We start from the raw sequence: 26,079 nt of genomic DNA on the forward strand, positions 1-26,079 counted from the left end.
AAGTCTGATTAAGACTCTTCCTCACCATGGCTCCTTCACTCTCAGTGGCCTCCTGTTCCACCACTACTTGGGCTCACTGCACTTCCTCCTCCCATCATATGCTTTTTCCAAACAGATGCCAGAGAGATCTTTTGTAAAACATAAATCGCATCATCTTAGCCCTGTGCTTAAATTCCTCCAGTGGCTTCCTGTTGCATTTACAATCAAATAGAATGTCATCCTAGGTCCTGCAAGGCCCTATTCCTCTGGACCCTCCTACCTCCTTGGACTGCTTTCTTTCCACTCCCTGGCTGGGTCCTGGTGGCTATGTTCTAGCCACACTGGCCTTCTTTCTCTCTGTTAAATATTCCAAGTGCACACCATCTTTTCATTAGCTGTCTCCCTCCCCCATAGAATGCTTCCCCTGTGGATAAGAGTCTGTAAACTATGATCCACAACCTGCTTTTGTACAGCCCCTGAGCTAAGAACATTCATTTAAAAATTTTCACTTTTTTTATTTAAAAAAAATTTTTTTACTGTTTATTTTTTGAGAGAGAGAGAGAGAGAGAGAGGGACAGAGAGTGAGGAGGGGAGGGGCAGAGAGAGAGGGAGACACAGAATCTGAAGTAGGCTCCAGGCCCTGAACTGTCAGCACAGAGCTTGACGCGGGGCTCAAACTCACAAACTGTGAGATCATGTCCTGAGCTGAAGTCACTCAACCAACTGAGCCACCCAGGTGCCCCGTTTTTCACTTTTTTTTAAGGAGAAGTGACAGAAATACTATGTAGCACCCAAAAGCAAAAATATTTACTATGTTGCACTTTGTAGAAATAGTTTACCAATCCCCAAGCTAGACCTTTGTGTGGGTGTCTTCTTGTCATTCAGATTTTAGCTCATATGTTGACATCCTACACAGGTCTTTCTTAACCTCCTTCAACTTAAAGTGACCTCCTCCTGCTGACTCTCACCAAATGATAACAACAAAAATCATTACTGAGTGTTTACCATGTGTTAGGGATGTTCTAGTTCCCTAAGACTTGGCAATCATGGGGTTTACAGATTGGGGCATGGGGCAAACAAACAAATAAGGCTTTGAAAAACAATGTAATGTGTGTGTGTGTGTGGTGGTGGTAGGGAGAGTGGGGCTCTTTTATTTTTCTTGTCAGGAAAGGCCTTTCTGACAAGGTGATATTTGAACCAAGACCTGAAATAATGAGGGAGAGAGTGCTTCATGCAGAGAGAACCACCAAATAATTATAGGAAAAAAAAAATAGTTAAGAGCTTGGTACTCATGGTTGGTGGTGGGGGGTGGGGGGTACTTTGGGAACAACAGATCAAGGTCACTCAATTAAAGTATGCAGATCATATTTCATATATTCCTGCTGTTTTAATCTAGGGTGGTTTCTGGCCTTAAGTGGTAAAATGTCCCCTTAGTTTGGTTTATGTTTATATTCAGGAGCATTTTGGCAAACAACACACTGATCTCTATTTTTTAGTGTATTTGAGAAAAGGAATAAAAATATTTTTAAATACGACTATAAGAAGCCCTGAATGACAAAGACTATTTAAATCTTGGTAGACTTGTCTTATTTTCAGCTTCTCCTGCCAACTTTTCTAAGGAGAATAGCAGAATACCACTTTGTATTTAACTGGAATTTGTATCTCTTTCATCATATCACTTTTGGTACTATAATTATTTGAAATTGTTATTTTTGTGCTTATTTTCTGTGGCCTCCAATGAAATTCCAGCAAGCTTGTTTGTTTTGTTCACCTTGATGTCTCAAGAGGTTAGGTTTTAAAACATTGTAGCATATCAATAATGTTGAGAGAGAGAGTGTGTGTGTGTGTGTTTGTATGGTGTGTGTCTATGAAGGATGTGCATCAAAAACTGTATAGTTGTTTTCTCTGTGCCATCAGATTATGGGATGTTTACTTACCTACATTTTTCTAATGGCTCATGTACAATTAACGTATATTATGTATTACTTATATAATTACTCAAAAAGTGCCAATGGTTGGGGGGAGGGGGTGGAACTCATCCAGAGGGGAGAGTTATATAGTCTGCTGAGCAAGCCAGAGCAAGGAGAGAGGATTTTTATATGCCGTGCAGACTGTCCTCAATAGAAACCCAGAGAGGACCAGCCATTTATTTAGCCACACAGCTAATTAAAGGCAGAACCCAGGGGCGCCTGGGTGGCGCAGTCGGTTAAGCGTCCGACTTCAGCCAGGTCACGATCTCGCGGTCCGTGAGTTCGAGCCCCGCGTCAGGCTCTGGGCTGATGGCTCAGAGCCTGGAGCCTGTTTCTGAGTCTGTGTCTCCCTCTCTCTCTGCCCCTCCCCCGTTCATGCTCTGTCTCTCTCTGTCCCAAAAAAAATAAATAAACGTTGAAAAAAAAAAAAAAAGGCAGAACCCAGATGAAAGCCAGGATCCTGGACCCTGAACCAGTGTTTCTCATTCACACAAAGTCCTTATAGGCCTTTCCCCCCATGCCATGAAGCTCTCAATCCACAGAATGATGGGGAGCATTCTATCTGTTTTGGGAAAGCAGAGAGAAAGTCAAATCCTGAGACCTCTGACCCAGAACTGGAATCCAAGACTCATGGTCAAGCTCTGGGCCCCATATGTCATGTGGCTCCAAATGTGAAGGGCAATTACAGCAGATGCCATCAGTGCTTGTCTGTCTCTCCACAGTGCTCACCATTTCTGTGTACTCTGGACTCACTCCCAATAGCCAGGACCAGAATTCTTTTCCCTGAAAACTCCCTCTGGCTGCCAGGATGGTATCAGGTTCAAAGTGCTAGGCAATGAACTAGAAGCAGCCTAAAAATTACTGACAGGAAGTGGTGGATGAATATCTCAGCAGCCTGGTCCCTAAGGTGGGACAACTCGAGTGTGTGTTCTATGCTTTTTCTCCAAGTCCCCCAGTGGATTCAGTTCCAGTTGCCCATGGACACACGCCTTACTGGTTGCCATCCCTTCCCTAATTTTGTCCACTTAAGCTACCTGTACACACCCTTGTCTCAATTTCTATTTGGGAAGGACATCTAAACCAAGACCACCTTAGGTCCAAAAGGAAGATGGAGGTCCTAAATGTGTCTTTTTCTCCTGGTCTTTCATGGTTGCTCTTCAAATCAGGAGACAAATTTCAGTTAATCCAACAGACATTTATTGAGCATCTGACATCTGTCAGTACCTTATCAAATGTAGAAAGAGGCAAAAAGGAAAGAATGACACATAGTCCCTGCTTTCAGGAAAATAAAGTCAAGCTGGGAATATGTGGCTTATGCACCTAAGAGAAGAAACAACTTCCCAGTACAGAAATATTAGTAGGCACTACTTACATTAGTATTCATTTTTATGCTTTTATTTAGTATCCAACTTAGCACCAAAAGCTCAGAAATGAATGACATGGCCCCATATCTTTCAGGGGTCCCAGAGGATGTGAGAAACATGCACACAAAGCTACCACTGGAGTCCAAAGACTTGGGGAAAGGCAAATTTAAGTCAAGCTGCAGGAGCTCAGTGGGCAAGATGGATTCCTGGTATTTAATGAGGGAGGCAGAGACTAGTGGCTCATTTTTTTCACATCTATGTTATTTCTTTGCTTCATGATTTATGATAAATCTTTACAATGTCTCTGCAAAGGCCTCTGTGGTCCTGTGAAAGTAGCCCAGTGTGGTTATGAAGCTTCACTGAAAAGTCACACGCACACAAACTCAATTTTAAATTATTAAAAATGAGGATTAATGAGATAATATGTGTGAAATACAAAGTTATATAAGTTGTATACATTCAAGGAATAATTATTACCGTCATTTCTAAAGCATCCATTCATGTGTTCCTAATTGCTCAATTCTTCAGCATTCTTTAGAGCACTTAATTTTTTTTTTCAGGTTTCACACTCTCCATTTTCCCATCCCACTATGCAACTAGCAGACTCATTTTACAACCTTGTGTTGATTGAGGATGCCCAAGAAACTAACTGTTTTCCTAAGCATCCAAGCATAGCCCAGTTTGGGAAATTTGCTGAAAACATGAATGACCTATGCTGAGTCCTGCTGGTTTCCCTTCCCTGCACTTTGGGGCCATGATTTCTTCCAGAATTACTTGGCTATTACCACTTTTCTGGCCGTTCTGAACACAAAGCCCCTCAGGAGGCACAGCTCCCCCCAGAAGAATTTGTATACATATTTATTAAATCCAAGACTGGCTTTAATTCCCCATGTTTGGAAGGGCAACATCATTTGCCCATTTTCAGGGTCCTGAAAGCCTTCATGGCCACCACCCATTTTTTTTAACATGTGAGTGATGGTGACTTACTGTGTGGCAAATATTCTGAGCAAGTGAAGTGTACTTTTATAAAGTGTCTTTATTCTGGTAATTTTGTGTGTTGGAATTTCTAAATTTAAAATACCTTTGTATTGTTGTATATGTGAATTGTTAATCAACAGATATTTATCGGACACACATTGGGCCCTCGGCTCTGGTTACTCCTGTGAAGATGTATAAAATATGTGTTTTGAAGAGTCTACAATATGGCAGGGCAGCCCATGTGGTGTACCTGGTTTCTCCTTTCCCTTATATCAGAGAGTTTTGCTGCTACCGCCTTGACTTTACTGACTAAATGCCTTCTTCCTCTGTGAGATGACCAAGGACAAAGTCTGTGCCATTCTGTTCCCTCACCCAGTTTCCAACACAGTGCCGGCACAGAGCTTACACTTAGGAGAAACGGGCTGAATGGATGAGGAATGGTATATGTGGATACCTCTCCTCAAGGCACAGCACCACACACTGTGCATGCTGGTTCAGGTGAAGTCAGGCCCAGCAGCTGGAGATTTGCCACAATGATTACAGATATGCTCCTGCCCTCTCCCTCATATTCTATGTTGTCTCAACCTGTTAGGAAAGCTGTAGGGTCATGGCTTTCCCAAGAATGCTCTGAGAGAGGAAACACACTCTTGTATAATCTTCTTTCAAAATTAGCTATATTCAATCCTCATAGTGTGCTACCCACAAGAAATTGGGCAGAAATGCTTATCACTCAGAGCTATTTTTCAGACTGAAAGACACATCCAAATAGTATTGTCAGGGCTGGCAATGCACTGGTAAAGAAACCATCTGTGCCACACATTTTCAGGTACTCACAATGCCTGACTGAGCTTGGGCCCTGCCTGTGAGGCAGAAGGTTTGGGCTGCCCAAAGGCCTGAGAATGCCCTTTTTGTGTTCCTACTGTGTGCAGGACACCATGCCCCATGGACTGTCTCACGTGTCCCACACAATCATTGCAAGCCTGTGAGAGAGTTGTTCCACTCTCTCATTCTCATTTTGCAGATGAGAAAACATCCTAGACAATCTAACCAGTAGATAACAACAGCTTACAGTTATCAAGGAGCCTAGAGGCCTGGCCTGATGCTAAGCCCTCTACTTGCATTACTTTCTTCAGAACCAAGTTCGGGTGAGGCAAGAGTGCCACCTAGGGTGCAAAATTGGAGAATCTCACTGTCAGGGTCTTGCAAGTACATGGTTGGCCACATTCATTTCTACACCCTAGGCAGCATCTCTTCTGTCTCACTTTGGTAACTTACCTTCCACAGAAAACAATCCTGCAAGGTAAAGATTATTTTGCTCATTTGTTGGTGAGTTTCAGAGACGTGACTTAACTTACTGGAAGGGCACAAAGTATGCAGAGCCTGAGACTGGGCCCCCAGTCCTGTGTTTCTACCACCATACAGCCTAAGATCATACTGCTGGTACATGATGGAACAAAGGACCACCTCAGGGCCCCTTCTGCCACATGCTTCCTTGCTGTCAGAGCACCAATGCCAGGCAAATGGGTTACTATTTGACTTCAGCCCCTGAAGAACCCAGAACACTCAAAGTGAAGCTGCTCTCCTTCCAGGAGACACTCCTGGCTCAATTTCAGTCAGCTAGTTTTGGTCTTCAGGCTGATTTCCCAAGCAGGTGGTAGAGGCATAGAGAAGTATCAGAGCTTTTGTACAGGGCCAGGGCCAGGGCCAGGCAGGCCTGGGAGACTCCAAGCAGAAGTCATATATGCCTGTCCTGCAGATAGCATTTGGTTTCTGAGCCACACATCTTTGCTTCAGGTCCCCACCCATAAGTTACTTGCTGAATGGCTTTAGACAAGTTACATGACCTCTCTGCACTACAGTTTTCTGATCTATAAGATGGGGTAAAAATGGTGACTACTTCACAGACTTGTTAGAATTATGTAAGTTAATACACATGGCAATGTTCGTACAAGTGCCTTTCATCACTTTGTAAGTGTTTGCTATAATTATTTGGCTGATAGACATACCTCCCCCGCACAATGTTAAAATGTGAATTACCTATCAATACTCATAAATCAAAAGAATTCATGTAATAAGATGGATTTCCAGTTTTTCATGAAAAATCAGTTGTTTTGACAATGCCAGGTAGAAATGTCCAAATGGCCGGCAGCTGACTTCTGTTGCCAAGATCTCACCGCCTAGACTGCAGAGGACCTGCCTGGGCCTCTTTGCTCATCCATTCTGCCTACCTGGTTTTGCATTGGACTTTGAGTCTGCACCTTCAGATTTAGTGTGTGCTTACTGTGCACCTAGCATAGAAAATGGCAAGGCACAGTCCCTACTTTTGAAGTGAAATAACAAGAGAAAAGTAGGTTAGAATATGCATATAGAGAATGTGATCCAAGATGAGTTGCCATGAAAGGGGAATGGGGTACTCCAGGCTGTGAGGTTTGGACAGAGACTCTCTGGTAGATCTTCTGATGATAGAAGTCACAGGTCTCAGCCCAAAGTTCTAGCCAAGAGGATGTTGCTAACTTGAAGGGAATGGTCTATTCTCTGACACATCCCTTACCTGCTAATTTACAGAACCTAAAACCATTTAGAGTACTTAGACACACTCAAGTCTTCTCCTGAGGAGATATCATGTAAGGCATGCCAGATGATTGGGCACAGGGCTTCATGTAACAAGCTAAATGAAATGGAAGCGCCCTCTCCACAACAGCCACAAGGCCCTGCCAGTCTGGCTCCTGCCCATCTTCCAACGTTACTTTCTACCAGCTTCCACTTTGCCCACCATGCATCAGCCATACTGACCTTGTCTCCAGCTCAATTACTTCTCTTTATTCCTGGCTCAGACTCCCCACTCCTTTTCATGGCTGGCTCCTTTTCAGGTAAAATGCCCACTCCTCAAAATGTCCCTGAACCCTCATCTCCACTTCCCAACACATCACTTTCATTTCCTGTGAGGTGCTTACCATTACCAGGAATTGTTTCATTTACTGACATTCTCCCCTCAGTAGACTTCATCTCCCAGACAGGGCCTTGATTCCTTGTTCATTTCTGATCACCCTGTGCTTAGAAAAGTGTGGACACGTTGGAGGTACTTGCTCAGTAAACAAGGTTACAGGTTTAGAAGAAGAGTCTGCACGTTGAAGGTGCTCAGTAACCATGTACTGAATGAATGAAAAAATTGAAGAGTTTCATTTGGGAGACACACATGTATCCAGCCAGTTAATGTAAAGAAGTAAGTGCCACAAGGAAAGGGAAAATAAGGATGGAAGGGAGTATGACAGCATTTTGTTGTTGTTCTTTCCAAGAGAACAGAGGCTTCCTAGATGAAATAGCATGTTGTCTGGAGACAAGACAGCAAACCAAACCTTGGATTAATGTGACTCAAGTAGACTTAAGTCTGCTCAAAGACACTGGTTAAAAAATACCTTGAAAGAAGGTCTTCAAAATTCCATGAGTCCAAAGAGTGTTCCTTTTGCCTCATGGTAATGAAAACAAAGTAGAAAATAAGACATTAAGCAACTTTGTACATTTCTCTGACATTCTGAAACATATTTGATACAGTTTTGTGCCATTGGTTATTACATTGCTCTGCTCAATTGATTTATATTCCACTTTAGGAAGCTCCACATTCTATTTTCTATGCAGTGAGACCTTTCCATTTGATTGATGGTTGACTACAGGTGGCATTTGTGGTCAGTTCTGGAAATTCAGGCAAGTCATTCTTACAGGCATATAGATTCCCTCTGACAATGCTGTTTCTGAGACAATTGGATGTTATCTTAATGCCATTCTATCCTACTTGGTTCCTTTTTCAAAAGTCTCAAAGCCTGCTACTAGAGAAACAACCTTTAACATTCTGTACACACATTCACACAGGCACACCTGCACATGATCCCTGATGAAGAACTCTTGCAGTAAAATATCTCTGCCCTTCAAACTGTATTTGGATCAAGATTTCTCTTGGCTGGTAACACAATCTGTCTCCCAGCTCCTTTTCCCTGTCTTAGGTCTGTTTTTCTCATTTACTGAATCCAGGATTTGTACGCAAGGGATTTACTAAGAAAGTACACTCTGAAGAACCTCATAGGAAGTAGGGGAAGTGAGACCTGGAAAGAGAGGATCCTGAGGAGGGCTCTGGAATACAAGTAACCCCTGGGAGTTTGTTGGTGTGGCATAAACATGCTTCCAGTCTCTGCTGTCCAAGGTAAAGGGGCCCTAGCCTGAGGCAGGGTTCAGGCTGGTGGAAGCGAAAGAAAAGGAAACCAGGGGGAGGCATCTGAGGGAATGCAGGCAAAGCACCAACAGTATCCCTTACACTGCTCATTTTTCTCCTTTTATTTCTTTCTTCCTTTCTTTTTAGATTTCCAAGAGCAGGGAGGTTAATGCTAATAGGCCTGACTGAGTTTGTATTGCTTTTTGTTTTTATTCAAAAACTCTAACTGCCATGATCCTAATTTTACCAATGAAGAATTGGGGCTCAGAGAATCAAAATAACATACTTAAAAAAAACTAAGGCCATGGACAAGTCTGTAGCAATGCTGGGTCTTCAGTCAGCTCACAGTCCATTGCCCCATGCGGTCTCTGAGCTACAATGAGCACAGCAGCTCTGCTAGTCAGACGTTGCCAGTGAGGAATTCTTTCCAGCCACTGAGGCATATGTAACGTTTATGTGCACAATATGCAACAATATGCACGTTGCAATACATACTCTACATACTCGTTTATGATCTTTTTAATGATGTCATACACCTGCATGCAGCCCCTGGGACATTTCTTGCCCTGGCCCCAGGAGTAGAGCCTGTGATCGGACAGCTTCACTTTAATACATCTAATAAAATTAAATGGCATCATATAAAATTAAATTCATAATTAAAAATTGATTAGCATATACTGTCTGCTGGCCTCAGTATCTACTGTAGTATCTTAAACATTAGTTATATAGCTTTATTGATTGGAAAAAAAGATAAAACACAAAATAAAACCATGAATCTAACAGTCCATGGATGAAAGCAGCAAGACTGTTAAATTGCAAATGCTGCAACAAAGTGTCAGATCTGATATTTTACAAGTGTGTTTTGGCAAGGGGAAGTCAGGGCAGGAGATAATTGACCTGGACAATAAACATGCCTCTGGGAACCCTTTGCAGAAGAACAAAGTTTGCTTTAGACATGGGGTGTTGTGGGTTTTAACCACTTGGGGAGGTTGCAATTGCATAGAAGTCCAGTTGTAAGTATCAAACAACAACAACAACAAATCTAAGGGTTTTTTTTTCCCTTTCAATGAAATGGGAGGAAATTAATGTTCAGGATTCACCTAGTCATCTCTTTTCATATGTTTTTTGCTAACAGGGTATTAATTGCAAAGGGAAAACACATTTTTTTGTTTCAGGAAAAGGACACCACACTGTTTCCAGGGAGCTTTTTAAAAATTTATTTTAAGTACGCTCCCCACCCAGCATGGAACCCAATGCAGGGCTTGAATTCACAACCCTGATCAAGACCTGAACTGAGATCAAGAGTCAGATACTTAACCAAGTGAGCCAGCCAGGTGCCCCATGGAGAGCTCATTTCTATTCTGCTTGTAAACTTCCTGTAGTGTTGGGTTTTAATGTTTTGATTTTCTGTGTTAATAAATAAGGCTGTTTTTCTACTTTCCATCATCAGTTCTACGGAGAGAGAAATAAAAGGAAATGTTTTTGTCTACTTCTTTCCCAAAAAAATAATTATTAAATTGGGTAAATAAAGAGCTAGGAAATTCTAGAAGATACTAGGCCTTGGATTTTCTTAAGGCAGCTGAGCTCAGATCACATGTGGAAACCAGCAAACAGAAAAGTAGAAACAAACAAAGCTAGACCTCAATCCATCAAGTTAGAATCATTGGATTCCTCAAGCCAAGTAATAAATATGGTTTACTGACTGTTGGCTGATCTATCTGTGGTGCATATAAATGGTGTTGTGAGATTGGTACTGATATTATCCCACGAAATTTATGGTAAGACAGAGGCTCAGAGTATGGGTGATTTTTCCCAAGGTCACAATATTTGTAAGGCCAAATGGGTATGTAAACCAGAGTGGCCTGATTCTGCCTCTGGAATGTTGCCTATTCTCCCCTTCTCCCTCCTCCTCCTTGTCTCCCCCTGCCCCTCCTCCTTCTCCTCCTCCTTCTCCTCCTCCTTCCCCTTCTCCTCCTTCTCCTTCTCCTTCTCCTTCTCCTTCTCCTTCTCCTTCTCCTTCCCCTTCCCCCTCCCCTTCCCCTTCCCCTTCTTCTCCTTCTTCTTCAATTCAGGGCCTGAAAAACTGCTATTCTCAGCAACTCTGAGGTCGTAGTAATACATGCCAGTGTTAGATAATCAGGAATGTTAACCCAGCTACAAACTTTAAATCAAGCAACATTTGAGGCTGCTTTACTGCAGACAAAACACTAGAGGGAGTTTTTACTTGGGCTTTACAGTTTTCATAGTACTTTTATATCATCCACACATTTGCAACTCTGTGTTTGATGGCAGAGAAAATGAAGGTTCAGAGAAGCACAACCACATTACCATCGTTATTCTGCAAAGACGTGGCAGGCCCAAGGGTTGAACTCTGGACTTCTGATGTAAAATACAGAGGTTTACATTTGCTGTTTCCCAAAGCAGATCACAAAAACATGAAAAACAGTGACTATGCTCTAAACCCAAATTATGGTTCATGTTTGATTGTATGTATGGAAAACCTAGGTATAGATGACATAAATTTGAGAATTTGTCTCCACTTTCAAGGAAATTTTGACCTAGCACGAGGGGAAAATCCTACCTATACACCCATCCAGCCATGCACATATTTTCTTATTATGTGCCGGGTGGGTACAAACTCCCCATGGGAAGGCAGCAGTGAGGAAATCCACACAGTTCCTGTCTCACACAGCTAATGATCTGTTAAATAAGTGTGAGATGCTAGTTAGTATAAGTGTGATAGGCATCAGAAACAAATCACCAGATATTGTTTGTTCAAAGGCAAATGAGTATTTTTCAAAAGGGTTAAAGAAAAACATTAAAGAAGGGCTTTCTAGCTGAAGAAAGTTACAGTGCAAACCGAGGACAAGCAAGGTATTACAGGATGAAAAAGCCCATGGTGTCCTTCATGACTAATGTAATCTCCCAAACTGAAAGGCTGACTTTGCTTACATTCTGTTAAAAACTAGACATTGCCTTTACTGGAGGCAAATAAAATGCATTGAGCCTCAATTGCCATCCTATGTGAAGGGACTAATCATATCTATGAGACCACGAACACACACTGATCACATCCTGACCCACTGTTACCATCCAATAACTTCTACCCAGATTCCAAACCTTCTTTCTTTTTAAAAAAAAAAATTTTTAATGTTTGTTTTTGAGACAGAGAGAGACAGAGCATGAATGGGTGGAGGGCCAGAGAGAGAGGGAGACACAGAATCTGAAGCAGGCTCCAGGCTCTGAGCTGTCAGCACAGAGCCCGATGTGGGGCTTAAACTCACGGACTGTGAGATCATGACCTGAGCCGAAGTTGGACGCTTAATCAACTGAGCCACTCAAGCACCCCTCAAACCTTCTTTCAGTTTTGCCCCAGTGAAGACAGAGTTTCTTAATGTCATGTGAAAATAAGGACAATCTGTTGCCTGGTCCTCCATGGTCTACATTACCCGTGTTTTAGGGAACTTAGTGGAGAGAGCATCAGTGTTAAACCCTGACAAGATCAAATTCAGTTCCATACTTTGCAATTTACTACCTGTTTGGCCTTAAACCAGTTACTTAAATTCTCAGTCTCCATTTCCTCAAGTGTAAAATGAAAACTAAAGATCATTTCATGGTCACTATGATGATTAAGGGAGATGTAAATCCCTCTTTCTCAAAACATGATCCATGGAGCAGCACCTTCAGCATTGCTGGGAGCTTGTGAGAAATGCAGGATCTAAGACCCCAACCCAGATCTGCTGCATAAGAATATGAATTTTAACAATATCCTAGATGGTTCATTTGCACTTAGAGTTTAGAAGTGCATTGTATTGGTTTCTACTTCCACTATAAAAATGACCACAAGTTTACTGGCTTAAAATAACACAAAAGTATTGTATTAGTTATGAAGATTAGACATCCCAAATCAGTCTCATTGATCTAAAGTCACAGTATCAGCAGGTCTGGTTCCTTCTGGACGCTCTAGGAGAGAACCTGTCTACTCCTGGGCCAGGTTCTCAAGGCTACCTGCACTCCTTGGCTCCTGGATCCTTCCTCCATCTTAAAGCCAGCAACCAGCATAGCCTCAGTTTCCCTCTTCTAAGGACTCTTATGATTGAATTGTGCTAACCCAAAATAATTCAGGATAATTTTCCATCTCAAGAGCATTAACTTAATCATACCTGTTACTCTACTTAATCATGCCTACGAAGTTTCTTTCACCATTTAATATAGCATATTCACACTTTCTAGGAATTAGGACATGGACATCCTTTGAGGGCCATCATTGAGCCTAGTACACCCTCACAGAAGTTGATAATTGTGCTTAGCACTTCTATCCTCCCTCTTGCCCCCATTCTCCTTCAAAGAATGTCTTCATTAACCAGAAATGCTATTTGGTAAATATTCTGGGTAATCAAATGTTTCATACCTACTGCCAGCATTCTGTTAGGAAAAGGTAGCCTTGCTCGAAAGTTGCCTTATTCAGTAGATTGTAACAGGACTCAGAGTAGTCAGACTTTCAGGATTTGTAGGAGCAGAGCCTGGGTTCCATTCCTGATGCTCCACTAATCTTCAGTTTAGCCTCAAATTCCTTCACCTCTCCAAGCCCCAGTTTTTTCCACTGTAAAACAGAGATAAGAATAGACCTTGCTTCAAATGGCTTGGGGAGGATTCAAGTAAATGGGAGCTCCTGGCAGCACTTCATGTCTAACATCAACTTGATTTTATCTTCTCCAAGTCCTTCCTCTTGAAGGCCTAGTGTGAGGCTGGCCTAGGGCCAGTATGCAGAAATCTCTTGGCTGATTCTCTGGTGTGCTGAAAATCACTGCCACTCTTCATTCGAGAATAAGACCCTCACTCTGAACCATCCTGGGAATTTTGAGGTTCATGGGTTTCAAGTTAAGCATGCCACCATATCTCTGGTGTGTGGTGACTTTTTTGGATTGTCGGAGTAACTGGAAAGGGGCACTCCATGATGGCAGTAAACGTTCATGGCTTAGGAAAAACACTTCAGCCTGGGATTACTGATTGGATCTGGACACACACAACACCATTAACTGGCAAATGGTAGTATTCTTGTTTTATGGGGGAAGTAATGATGTTGAATTGACCAAGAAAAAATCAAAGATGAATACTGGCTTATAAAACCAGATATTAAGCAAATAGTTGGACATATATGGCTCTAAGGCCTATTATCTCTTAAGATTACCTAGAAAAATGCCTTTGAAGCTACAGCATCTTAGAAACAGATTCTTGTTCCCTCAAATGTGTGCCTCTTTGCTCCTTTGCCACTCCCCACTTCTCCCTGCAGCACAACACACATGCATTTTCCACATTTGAAAATTTTCTAGGTGAAATTCAACAGAAGTTGGCATTGCCCTTTTCAGTAGGGTTGGCTGAATGGTCTACTGCTTTCAGGCAGTTGCTTTGCTTTCAAAGCTACCAATGCATTAAATTGGTAAAGATATGAATGTTCCAGGAAGTCACAGTCTACTTCCTTGGAAGTCACTAGATGATTGCTTAAGGACAGAGTGATTAAAATAAAATTGAGATGAATCTTGGGTTCATCAGCCAGGGTTCTAGACCAAATGCTAACGCAAGTTTTAAAATTGTTGGAGAAAAAAGAGACTGCCATTAAACTTACCTCCTTCTAGGTGAACATGGCTATCATAATGGGGATGGGGGATGGAAAAAATGTTCTTTCTTCTATCTTCCCTTTCAATTCTCTGACCTTCAGAATTGAATTGTGGACCTTTGTGTCAAATAGGAATATAGACTAGAGGTTTTAGAGATAGTCTCAGGAGACAGAGGATGTTTTTACTCAGCAAAGTGTTTCTCCCAAGTCATGACATCTCATGCAAGCCCTTCTGATAGACTTAGAGGACCATGTTTGGGCTCAGGATCTGCTTATTTTCTGGAGAATGGCTTTCACCATTCCACTGGGCTTGGGTTGGTTTTGAGCCCAGGTAGGTAAGGAAGTTAAGATCTGAGAGAACATCTGTGATTTTCCCCATGTCCTTTCCTTTTGGAAGCTACCCCTTTTCAGCACAGTGGCTTACTTAATCCAAAAACCTCTACTGCCTGACCATAGGCATGAGAACATTAGCTGCCCCAGTTTCCTGGACATAGTTATTGGTCACATGCATGCATGCATGCATACATGTGTGTGTGCATATGTGTGTTCATGTGTAACCCAAACAGGGCTGATGGGGTATTTTCAGAAACATCACACTGAGTATTGGAAGAAAAACCATTGTGTTTCTTCTGAAACCATGAGCTAACAAGATGAAATATGTCTGGAGATCCCTGGGGCCAATTTTGTACCAAAAAGACAAATCCTGCCATGGAATAACCCCAATAAGGAAGAAACAGAGCTAAAATGTGAAACAAGACTGATTCCTACCATTTTGTTTAAGTTCCTGGATCCAACCATGCCTAAAACCCCTGGATATTTTGTTATAAAAATCAATAATTTCTTTTGTTCCAGTCACATGTTTAGTTGTAAATAGCATAACACTGAATCCAGATAGATACAAGCTATTCCTTTTTCAACCTTCACATTATCTATAATTCTTTATACCCTAATCAATGTCTTCAAGGTATAACTCAAGATTTATCCTTCCCTAGAAGTCTTCTCTGACTACTAAAACCTCCAGGTTTTCTTATTTCTACTGCTCTTAGACTACATTTTTCTATCAGACTAAGTATAAGCAGGAAACAAAATGAACCTTGGGTGGTTCAAATTAAGAGAATTTAACGAAGTGATCACTTATAGCATTGTGGGTAGGGCTAAGAGAGCAAACATGTTGAAGCATCCAGAGATGAGCAACAAACTCCTCTTCATCCCAACAAACTATTCTTCATCCCTAGGGATGAAGGCTTAAAGGGAGGAATGGCATTACTGGGGTCCAAGGAGAGTTTGAAACACTTTTCAATATAAGTTGCAATCATGGAAATAGCCACTGCCAGAAGCCTGGCTCTAAAGCAGGAATGGATTAGGGAAAGGAAATACCTTAATCTCTCCTCCTATCCTTGCATCACTTGCCAGTGTCTTTTATTGTTAAAACTTAATAGGGAGCCAGAGGAAAGGAGTCCACGTGCTGTAGCCAGCAGTGATGGGCCTGTCAGTACAGAACAGGTCAGAGAAGGATGGAAGCCAGATTTTGTCAGGCAGTTACAGGTCACAGGGCAGGTTACAGAGGATATCCAGCAGTGTATTGAGGCCTAACCTCCTACTAGTTTGGTAGCAGACTTTGTATGGTACTTCAAGGGAGTAAGCAACTGGTGTATTCCTGAGGACTTATGAAGACAGTGACTTAGTCCCAAAGATTGAATCTATGGTAGGAAGAACAGGTATCCCACTATAAGTCTGCAAGACCTCACTTTCCCTATCTAGTGTGTGGGAAGTTTAGCAAAAGAGCACTCTGAAATGATTGACATTTGTAACAGGCTTAAATGAATTTGTGAAAACCAGTTGTTTTGTCAGAAGGAAGAGAAGATTCCATAGACAACAACTTTAAATAATTTACTTATCATGGTCTGGAATATAATTCCTGAAAGCAATTGAGGTAGGAAAAGAGTCAAAAGGAGAATGAGATACTGAAACAAGAGAGCATGTGATAGTTCCTGAAGTGATGTGAGAAACTGGCCCCATTTCAGTGTGATTTCCATGTAAATTCACACATTCCTTCATCTTAAAGTTGGAACCCTCCAACTCAATAACTTTGCTTTTTTATAAGCAACAACTCTCTCTTCCATCTTCTCCTGGCAGCCTGCATATACCATTCCTCTTCTCAGCTATTTCCTCTCCACCACATGGCCAAGCAGTAACTTTCCCAGCTTGTCATTTCTGAGCAAGTCCCACCTTGGGCCTCCCTTTAGGCAAAACCTTTCTGCATATCCTAGGCTGGACAGGAAAAGATGGAGAGGCAGGGAGCAGCAATCCCCAGCCTCATTTTGTAGCTTGTCTGCAGCCCCATCAGGCAATATTCATAGAAAGTGACAAGTAGAAATTAGCCCCTATTGATTTTATTTCCATAGCATCTGAAAAACAATCCTTACCAAAGACGTCTTTCAAACATCTCTCTGGCAGAAAATATAGGGTTCTGTCTCAGGGAAAATATGTTTCTGAATTCACATCCAAAACAATTTCTAAGAAAAGCAGAATCAAAATCAATATTTCCACAGTCTATGCCATTCCCTGCCTTCGTGAAGATATGCAACTTAATTTGCAAGCATTTTACCCTACAAGGGAAATTGCCTTTGATGCTGACTGGATCAGACCACTCATTTCATACTCATAATACATTACACAATATCCCAAATGTCAATTCCCACCCACCAAACTGGCAGAGCAGCAGCACTTTCAATAATAAATTACTTCCATTTACTTCAATACAGTGGAAAAAGAATTCGAAGCATTAGAAATTTTTTTTGTACTTGAAGGTAATTACAAGTAACTATTTTAAGTCCAGAATTGCAGCTAGTTTTGCTCAGCCAAGCTGAAGACTTTAAAGTGATTTTAGGGGGGAAAGATAAGGTTGTTGTTAGAGCTTAAAAAATTACAAATATATAAACACACGTGCACACACACATACACATAAAAACAGGTTCTAAATGGTTTCATGGTATGGGAAACCGGTTGCATTGCTTTTATGTTAGAATTAAAAATGCTTAGCAAAGAATGTTTGAAGTCAAATAAAAGAGGAATAAAGTACCTTTTTACTTGAAAGTTATTGAGCAGTTATGGAAAGTAGAGGTCTCTTATTCGTACAAAGAGATTTGCATTTTAATTAACTTAATTGGAAAAATATACAATGAAAAATCTGACATGAGACTGAAAAGCTGAAATAGTCTTGGAAAAGCTCCCTCTGGTCCAAAGTGGGTGGAAAAAGAGAGGAAATGCATAGTCACATAGATCCAGAGCATACTAGACAAATGTTTGACTGGATCTCAACTAGGGATGCAGGGGCAGAGGTAGAAGAGCAAGTCTAGACAGAGCTGTAGATTTCTCTTTCTAAGATTTTTACAAAGAAAACCAATGGATATTGGAACCAGTTGCTAGGTTGCCTGGCCTTGTAGAGAAACGAGACGTAGGAGGAAGATGCACTTCAAGGGTGCAAATAAAGACTTCTAAGAACTATATTATTTACTTATTACATCAGTCAGGTCATTCTAAGTTTTGCTGTTGTAACAAATGTCTCTAAATATAGAGGCTTAACATAACAGAAGTTTGTCTTATTTATTTATTTACTTACTTACATCCAATATGCTAGTTAGCATATAGTGCAACAAAGATTTCAGGAGTAGATTCCTTAATGTCCCTCACCAATTTACCTATCTCCCCTCCCACACCCCTCCAGCAACCTTCTATTTGTTCTCTATATTTAAGAGTCTCTTATATTTCCTCCCCTTCCCTGGTTTTGTATTATTTTTGCTTCCCTTCCATTTTGTTCATTTGTTTTGTGTCCTAAATTCCTCACATGAGTGAAGTCATATGATATTTGTCTTTCTTTGACGAATTTTGCTTAGCATAATACCCTCTAGTTCCATCCATGTAGTTGCAAATGGCAAGATTTCATTGTTTTTGATTGCTGAGTAATACTCCATTGTATATTCATACCACTTCTCCTTTATCCATTCATCTATCGATAGACATTTGGGCTCTTTCCATACTTTGGCTATTGTCAATAAAGCTGCTATAAACATTGGGGTACCTGTGCCCCTTTGAAACAACACACCTGTATCCCTGGGAGAGTAGTGCAATTGCTGGGACCTAGGGTAGTTCTATTTTTTAATTTTTTGAGGAACCTCCATACTGTTTTCCATTGTGGCTGCACCAGTTTGCATTCCCACCAGCAGCACAAAAGGGATCCTCTTTCTCCACATCCTTACCGACATCTGTCATTGCCTGAGTTGTTAATGTTAGCCATTCTGACAGGTGTGAGTTGGTATCTCATTGTGGTTTTGATTTCTGTTTCCCTGATAATGAGTGATGTTGAGCACTGTTTCATGTGTCGATTGGCCATCTGGATGTCTTTTTTGGAGAAGTGTCTATTCATGTCTTTTGCCCATTTCTTCACCAGATTATTTGTTTTCCCTCTATCAGTCTTGGCTGCCCCATATTTAAAATGACAGGATTAAACACTATTACTTAAAAGGTGGAGCCTTAGTTGCAAAGGCTATTAAGAGGTCTGAGGATAAAGGCCAAATAACATTGGGAACCACTGGATTCCTTACTCTAGTTTCGCAGGACATTTAATGTGCTACTGATCATTGCAAATTCTAAAACAGCACCATGTTATACAAGTTTTCCTTAATTACTCACACCATGGAATCCTTCTACACCATGGTGTGTCTAGGGAACATACTTTGGAACCACACAATCTGGTCCCTCCAAGATCCTATTCAGCTGTAATAGTCATAATCCAATGAAGCAGTGAATGCTGCTGGCTGCCATAGTCTCCTACCAAAGGGCAAAGTCCTAGGCAAAGGACAGGCCTTTAGCTTTAGACTTCCTGACAACAGATGGAAATTTCTGGGGAATAATACTTCATAGAATTCTAGGTGAAAGAGAGGTTGGAGAAGTATGGAAGATAGTAAGAGGCTTTGTGAAGGAGAGGCCCAAGGGCTCACCAAGGTCATACTTGGTGGCTATGTTCATAGGATTCTTCAGAAGCAACTAGCTCAGGCTCTGACTTCAAGGATAAGATTTTATCTCCACCATAATCAATATATATATATACATATATATATGTATATATATATTGACTCCCTCTGGTGTCAGCCACTCTGAGCCCACACTGCTGCTGCCTGTAGTATCTCCTCCATTGTCCCACTGAACTTCACTTACAAAACAGAAGTTCAAAGATAAAAATGTAAATAATTTCAAGATGGCAACAGCAGAGTATCCTATGCACCTTCAAAAAGTCACATGCTCATGAAGCCAGCCTTGTTCTTGAGCCACATAGGTGCTACACAATGGGGGTGGGATGGTGTTGGTGGAGCAACCTTAGAGTCCCCAAAGAGACTTGTCCAGGGATACACAGCTAAGAAGAGGTGGAGCTTTGAATCACAGAGTCACCCTGCATCTGTAAGGCTAAGGCTTCCAAGCAGGCTAACAATATGGGACTCTAGTTCTTCTTCTGGGATTTGGCTATGTACCTCTCAGTTACTCCAGCCACCAGCAGTTCCATCCAGGCTCAGATGTTTTCCCAGCAACTAGTGGAATACCTCCTTAGGAGAACTCCCTATACGCCAAGGGCTTCACATATCTCATTTCCTTTAATGTTCATAACAAGCCAAGGAGATGGGTGCAGTAACACCCATTCTATAAATGAGCAAATGGAGAGTCAGAAGGTCGGAGTTTGCATTCAGATAGTCTGCAGAGCTGGTGATATTGCCACCTTAGTATATTGCCTGAAATTCCACAAAGTCAGAGCACTAAATCTGAATTTCTTTACTCACAGAAAAGGCCCCTTGAGCCTTCACTTGGGTTCTATTTCATCAGCGTTTATATGGAATTCAAAAGGGCTTGGTTCTCCAAACCTGAAATAAGTTAAGGGGAGTAATCAGGAGCATGAGATATGTTTGTGGTCAGGAGGGAGATGCTCCACAATGCTTTCATGGGTGACAGTGAAACACAAGACAAATAAATTGTTTTCTCCAAACCGAATACAATGTTCCTACACTGCAGGCTGGCATTTGATGATTCTGCACAATGCAGTTGACTCTGAACACATTCTTTAGTTTTTTTCTATCTTGGATCCATTTGCAATGGAATCGCAATTAGCACAGCAAATATTCCATCTATAAATGGCAAATATCTATGTGAAGGGGAAGTCCTTGAATGTACCTGGGGAAACATTAATAGAGGTTGAAAAGTATGGAGCAATTTGGAGGTCAAAGATAAAAGTGGGCTTTGGGATGAATTTCACAAACGAAATCAGTGTTTGGCTATGTCTAGCTAGGATCTCCTGAGACTTACAGTTTTCTGGGGATACCAGCAGTTCTTGAGCACCTAGGATAAGATTTGAAAGCCATATATGTAGTGGGCATCTTGCAATCTTCTCCCTTTCTTAGAAGAATGATTGTTGACTAATGACTTCTCACAAAATGTCTCAGGAAGGTTTTCTGAGAATGTGGTCCCCAGCATTATTTGAGGTACTTATTAAAATACGGATTCCTGAATCACACCTAAGACTGGCTAATCATATCTGTGGGGTATGAAGTTTGTGCATCTGTCTTTTTAATTAGCCTCCTAGAGAATTTTGATATGTAAGCATTTAAGGATAATTACCTTAAGGCAAAAGAACCCCTGTCTCTTGGAGAATTTCCAGTTTAGGCAACATGGCTAGCCACTGAGGGAGTGTTTCAGTTGAGGGGGTCTTGAAGATGGAGGCTCTGTTTGCCTTTCTGATAACCTCATTCTACCTAGAAAGAGTTTGCCTGTTTGTTTCTAAAGCTAACTTATCCAGGGAAGAAGCTGGTTTCACATTCTTCTGGCACAATTGAGACAGACTAGATACAAACACAACTGTATTAACATTTATTTTTTAGGGATCCTGGGAAGAGGGCAGCGTAGGAGGATGCTGGGCTCACGGCGCATCCTGCTGATCCCTTAGATTCCACGTACACCTGCCTAAATAACCCAGAAAATCACCAGAAGACTAGCAGAATGGAGTCTCCCGAGCCAAGCGCAGACGAGAGGCCCATGGAAGAGGGTAGGAAGGGCGGAGAGGCCCTGCACGCTACACAGACTGGCAGGAGGGAGCCGGGGTGGAGGGGCGGCCCGCTGGCCAAGCAGAGCCCCTGAGTCTGGCTTGCAAAAGCGGAGGGGCAGGATGGAGTGTGTTCCGACAGAAAGCGGGACTTGACATCTGGAAGGTTATAGCTAACAGCTCTGCTCAGAGAACGGGAGGGCTGGATGACAATGGGAGGGAGAGTTGTTGAGCCCCGGACGACAGAGCTCAGCTTGGCGGGGAACAAAGGCGCTCACCAGCGCCATCTCCCTCGCCCATCCCCCAGCCAAAATCCCAAAGGGAACCAGTTCTTGCCAGGGAACTTGCTTGCACTGCGCAAAAACCCAATGCTGTGCTTCTGCAGATCCGTCCCTCCTGCAGGTCTGAGTCCTTCCTGGTGCCACAGGGCCCCTCCTGAGGCAGATCTCTGAAGGAAAAGTGAGCTGAGCCTGCCCCTCCCACCCCTGTGCACCTTGCTGATCCACCTGAGCTAATACACCAGATCCCCAGCACCACAAGCCTGGCAGTGTGCAAGTAGCCCAGACGGGCCAAACCACCCTATAGTGAATCCCGCCCCTAGGAGAGGAGAAGAGAAGGCACACACCAGTCTGACTGTGTCCCCAGCAGTGGGCTGGGGGCAGACATCAGGTCTGACTGCAGCCCCGCCCACCAACGCAAGTTATTCAAGACAGCACAGGGGAAGTGCCCCCCAGTCCCGCACCACTCCAGGACTATCCAAAATGATGAAACAGAAGAATTCCCCTCAGAAAAACATCCAGGAAATAACAACAGCTAACGAACTGATCAAAAACGATTTAAACAATATAACAGAAAGTGAATTTAGAATAATAGTCATAATTTTAATCACTGGGCTTGAAAACAGTATAAAGGACAGCAGAGAATCTCTTGCTACAGAGATCAAGGGACTAAGGAACAGCCAGGAGGAGCTAAAAAATGCTATCAATGAACTGCAAAATAAAATGAAGACAATTACGGCTCAGATTGAAGAGGCAGAGGAGAGAATAGGTGAACTAGAAGATAAAATTATGGAAAAAGAAGAAGCTGAGAAAAAGAGAGATAAAAAAATCCAGGAGTGTGAGGGGAAAATTAGAGAACTAAGTGATGCACTAAAGAGAAATAATATATGCATAATTGGTATTCCAGAGGAGGAAGAGAGAGGGAGAGGTGCTGAAGGTGTACTTGAAGAAATAATAGCTGAGAACTTCCCGGATCTGGGGAAAGAAAAAGGCATTGAAATCCAAGAGGTACAGAGAACTCCCTTCAGACATAACTTGAATCGATCTTCTGCATGACATATAATGAAACTGGCAAAATACAAGGATAAAGAGAAAATTCTGAAAGCAGCTAGAGATAAACATGCTCTAACATATAAAGGGAGACCTATAAGACTCGTGACCGATCTCTCTACTGAAACTTGGCAGGCCAGAAAGGAATGGCAGGAGATCTTCAATGTGATGAACAGAAAAAAATATGCAGCCAAGACTCCTTTATCCAGCAAGTCTGTCTTTTAGAATAGAAGGAGAGATAAAGGTCTTCCCAAACAAACAAAAACTGAAGGAATTCGTCACCACTAAACCAGTCCTACAAGAGATCCTAAGGGGGATCCTGTGAGACAAACTACCAGAGACATCGCTACAAGCATGAAACCTATGGACATCACAATGACTCTAAACCCATATCTTTCTATAATAACACTGAATGTAAATGGACTAAGTGCACCAACCAAAAGACATAGGGTATCAGAATGGATAAAAAAACAAGACCCATCTATTTGCTGTCTACAAGAGACTCATTTTAGACCTGAGGACACCTTCAGATTGAGAGTGAGGGGATGGAGAACTATTTATCATGCCACCAGAAGCCAAAAGAAAGCTGGAGTAGCCATACTTATATCAGAAAAACTAGACTTTAAATTAAAGGCTGTAACAATAGATGAAGAAGGACATTACATAATAATCACAGGGTTTATCCATCAGGAAGAGCTAACAATTATAAATGTCTATGTGCTGAATACAGGAGCCCCCAAATATATAAAACAATTACTCACAAACATAAGCAACCTTATTGATAAGAATGTGGTAATTGCAGGGGACTTTAACACTCCACCTACAGAAATGGATAGATCATCTAGACACATGGTCAATAAAGAAACAAGGGCCCTGAATGATACATTGGACCAGATACACTTGACAGATATATTTAGAACTCTGCATCCCAAAGCAACAGAATATACTTTCTTCTCAAGTGCATATGGAACATTCTCCAAGATAGATCACATACGGGGTCACAAAACAGCCCTTCATAAGTGTACAAGAATTGAAATCATACCATGCATACTTTCAGACCACAATGCTATGAAGCTTGAAATCAACCACAGGAAAAAGTCTGGAAAACCTCCAAAAGCATGGAGGTTAAAGAACACCCTACTAAAGAATGAATGGGTCAACCAGACAATTAGAGAAGAAATTAAAAAATATATGGAAACAGGGGCGCCTGGGTGGCGCAGTCGGTTAAGTGCCCGACTTCAGCCAGGTCACAATCTCGCGGTCCATGAGTTCGAGCCCCGCATCGGGCTCTGGGCTGATGGCTCGGAGCCTGGAGCCTGTTTCCGATTCTGTGTCTCCCTCTCTCTCTGGCCCACCCCCGTTCATGCTCTGTCTCTCTCTGTCCCAAAAATAAATAAACGTTGAAAAAAAAAATTTAAAAAAATATATGGAAACAAACGAAAATGAAAATACAACAATCCAAACGCTTTGGGATGCAGCAAAGGCAGTCCTGAGAGGAAAATACATTGCAATCCAGGCTTATCTGAAGTAACAAGAAAAATCCCAAATACAAAATCTAACAGCACACCTAAAGGAAATAGAAGCAGAACAGCAAAAACAGCCTAAACCCAGCAGAAGAAGAAAATAATAAAGATCAGAGCAGAAATAAACAATATAGAATCTAAAAAAACGGTAGAGCAGATCAACGAAACCAAGAGTTGGTTTTTGGAAAAATAAACAAAATTGATAAACCTCTAGCCAGGCTTCTCAAAAAGAAAAGGGAGATGACCCAAATAGATAAAATCATGAATGAAAATGGAATTATTACAACCAATCCCTCAGAAATACAAGCAATTATCAGGGAATACTATGAAAAATTATATGCCAACAAACTGGACAACTTAGAAGAAATGGACAAATTTCTAAACATCCACATGCTTCCAAAACTCAATTATGAGGAAATAGAAAGCTTGAACAGACCCATAACCAGCGAAGAAATTGAATCAGTCATCAAAAATCTCCCAACAAAGAAGAGTCCAGGACCAGATGGCTTCCCAGGGGAGTTCTACCAGACGTTTAAAGCAGAGATAATACCTATCCTTCTCAAGCTATTCCAAAAAATTGAAAGGGAAGGAAAACTTCCAGACTCATTCTATGAAGCCAGTATTACTTTGATTCCCAAACCAGACAGAGACCCAGCAAAAAAAGAGAACTACAGGCCAATATCCCTGATGAATATGGATGCAAAAATTCTCAATAAGATACTAGCAAATCGAATTCAACAGCATATAAAAAGAATTATTCACCATGATCAAGTGGGATTCATTCCTGGGATGCAGGGCTGGTTCAACATTCGCAAATCAATCAATGTGATACATCACATTAATAAAAGAAAAGATAAGAACCATATGATCTTGTCAATCGATGCAGAAAAGGCCTTTGACAAAATTCAGCAACGTTTCTTAATAAAAACCCTCGAGAAAGTCAGGATAGAAGGAACATACTTAAACATCATAAAAGCCATTTATGAAAAGCCCACAGCTAACATCATCCTCAATGGGGAAAAACTGAGAGCTTTTTCCCTGAGATCAGGAACACGACAGGGATGCCCACTCTCACCGCTGTTGTTTAACATAGTGTTGGAAGTTCTAGCATCAGCAATCAGACAACAAAAGGAAATCGAAGGCATCGAAATTGGCAAAGATGAAGTTAAGCTTTCATTTTTTGCAGATGACATGATACTATACATGGAAAGTCCGGTAGACTCCATGAGAAGTCTGCTAGAACTGATACATGAATTTAGCAAAGTTGCAGGATACAAAATCAATGTACAGAAAGCAGTTGCATTCTTATACACTAATAATGAAGCAACAGAAAGACAAATAAAGAAACCGATCCCATTCAAAACTGCAGCAAGAAGCATAAAATACCTAGGAATAAATCTAACCAAAGATGTACAAGATCTGTATGCTGAAATCTATAGAAAGCTTATGAAGGAAATTGAAGAAGATATTAAGAAATGGAAAAACATTCCGCGCTCATCGATTGGAAGAATAAATATTGTTAAAATGTCAATACTACCCAAAGCTATCTACACATTCTATGCAATCCCAATCAAAATTGCACCAGCATTCTTCTCAAAACTAGAACAAGCAATCCTAAAATGCATATGGAACCACAATAGGCCCCGAATAGCCAAAGTAATTTTGAAGAAGACCAAAGCAGGAGGCATCACAATCCCAGACTTTAGCCTCTACTACAAAGCTGTAATCATCAAGACAGCATGGTATTGGCACAAAAACAGACACATAGACCAATGGAATAGAATAGAAACCCCAGAACTAGACCCACAAATGTATGGCCAACTAATCTTTTACAAAGCAGGAAAGAACATCCAATGGAACAAAGACAGTCTCTTTAACAAATGGTGCTGGGAGAACTGGACAGCAACGTGCAGAAGAATGAAACTAGACCACTTTCTCACACCATTCACAAAAATAAACTCAAAATGGATAAAGGACCTGAATGTGAGACAGGAAACCATCAAAACCCTAGAGGAGAAAGCAGGAAAAGACC

Source organism: Leopardus geoffroyi, chromosome E2 (genome assembly GCF_018350155.1).
Source record: "Leopardus geoffroyi isolate Oge1 chromosome E2, O.geoffroyi_Oge1_pat1.0, whole genome shotgun sequence".
Lineage (NCBI taxonomy): Eukaryota > Metazoa > Chordata > Mammalia > Carnivora > Felidae > Leopardus > Leopardus geoffroyi.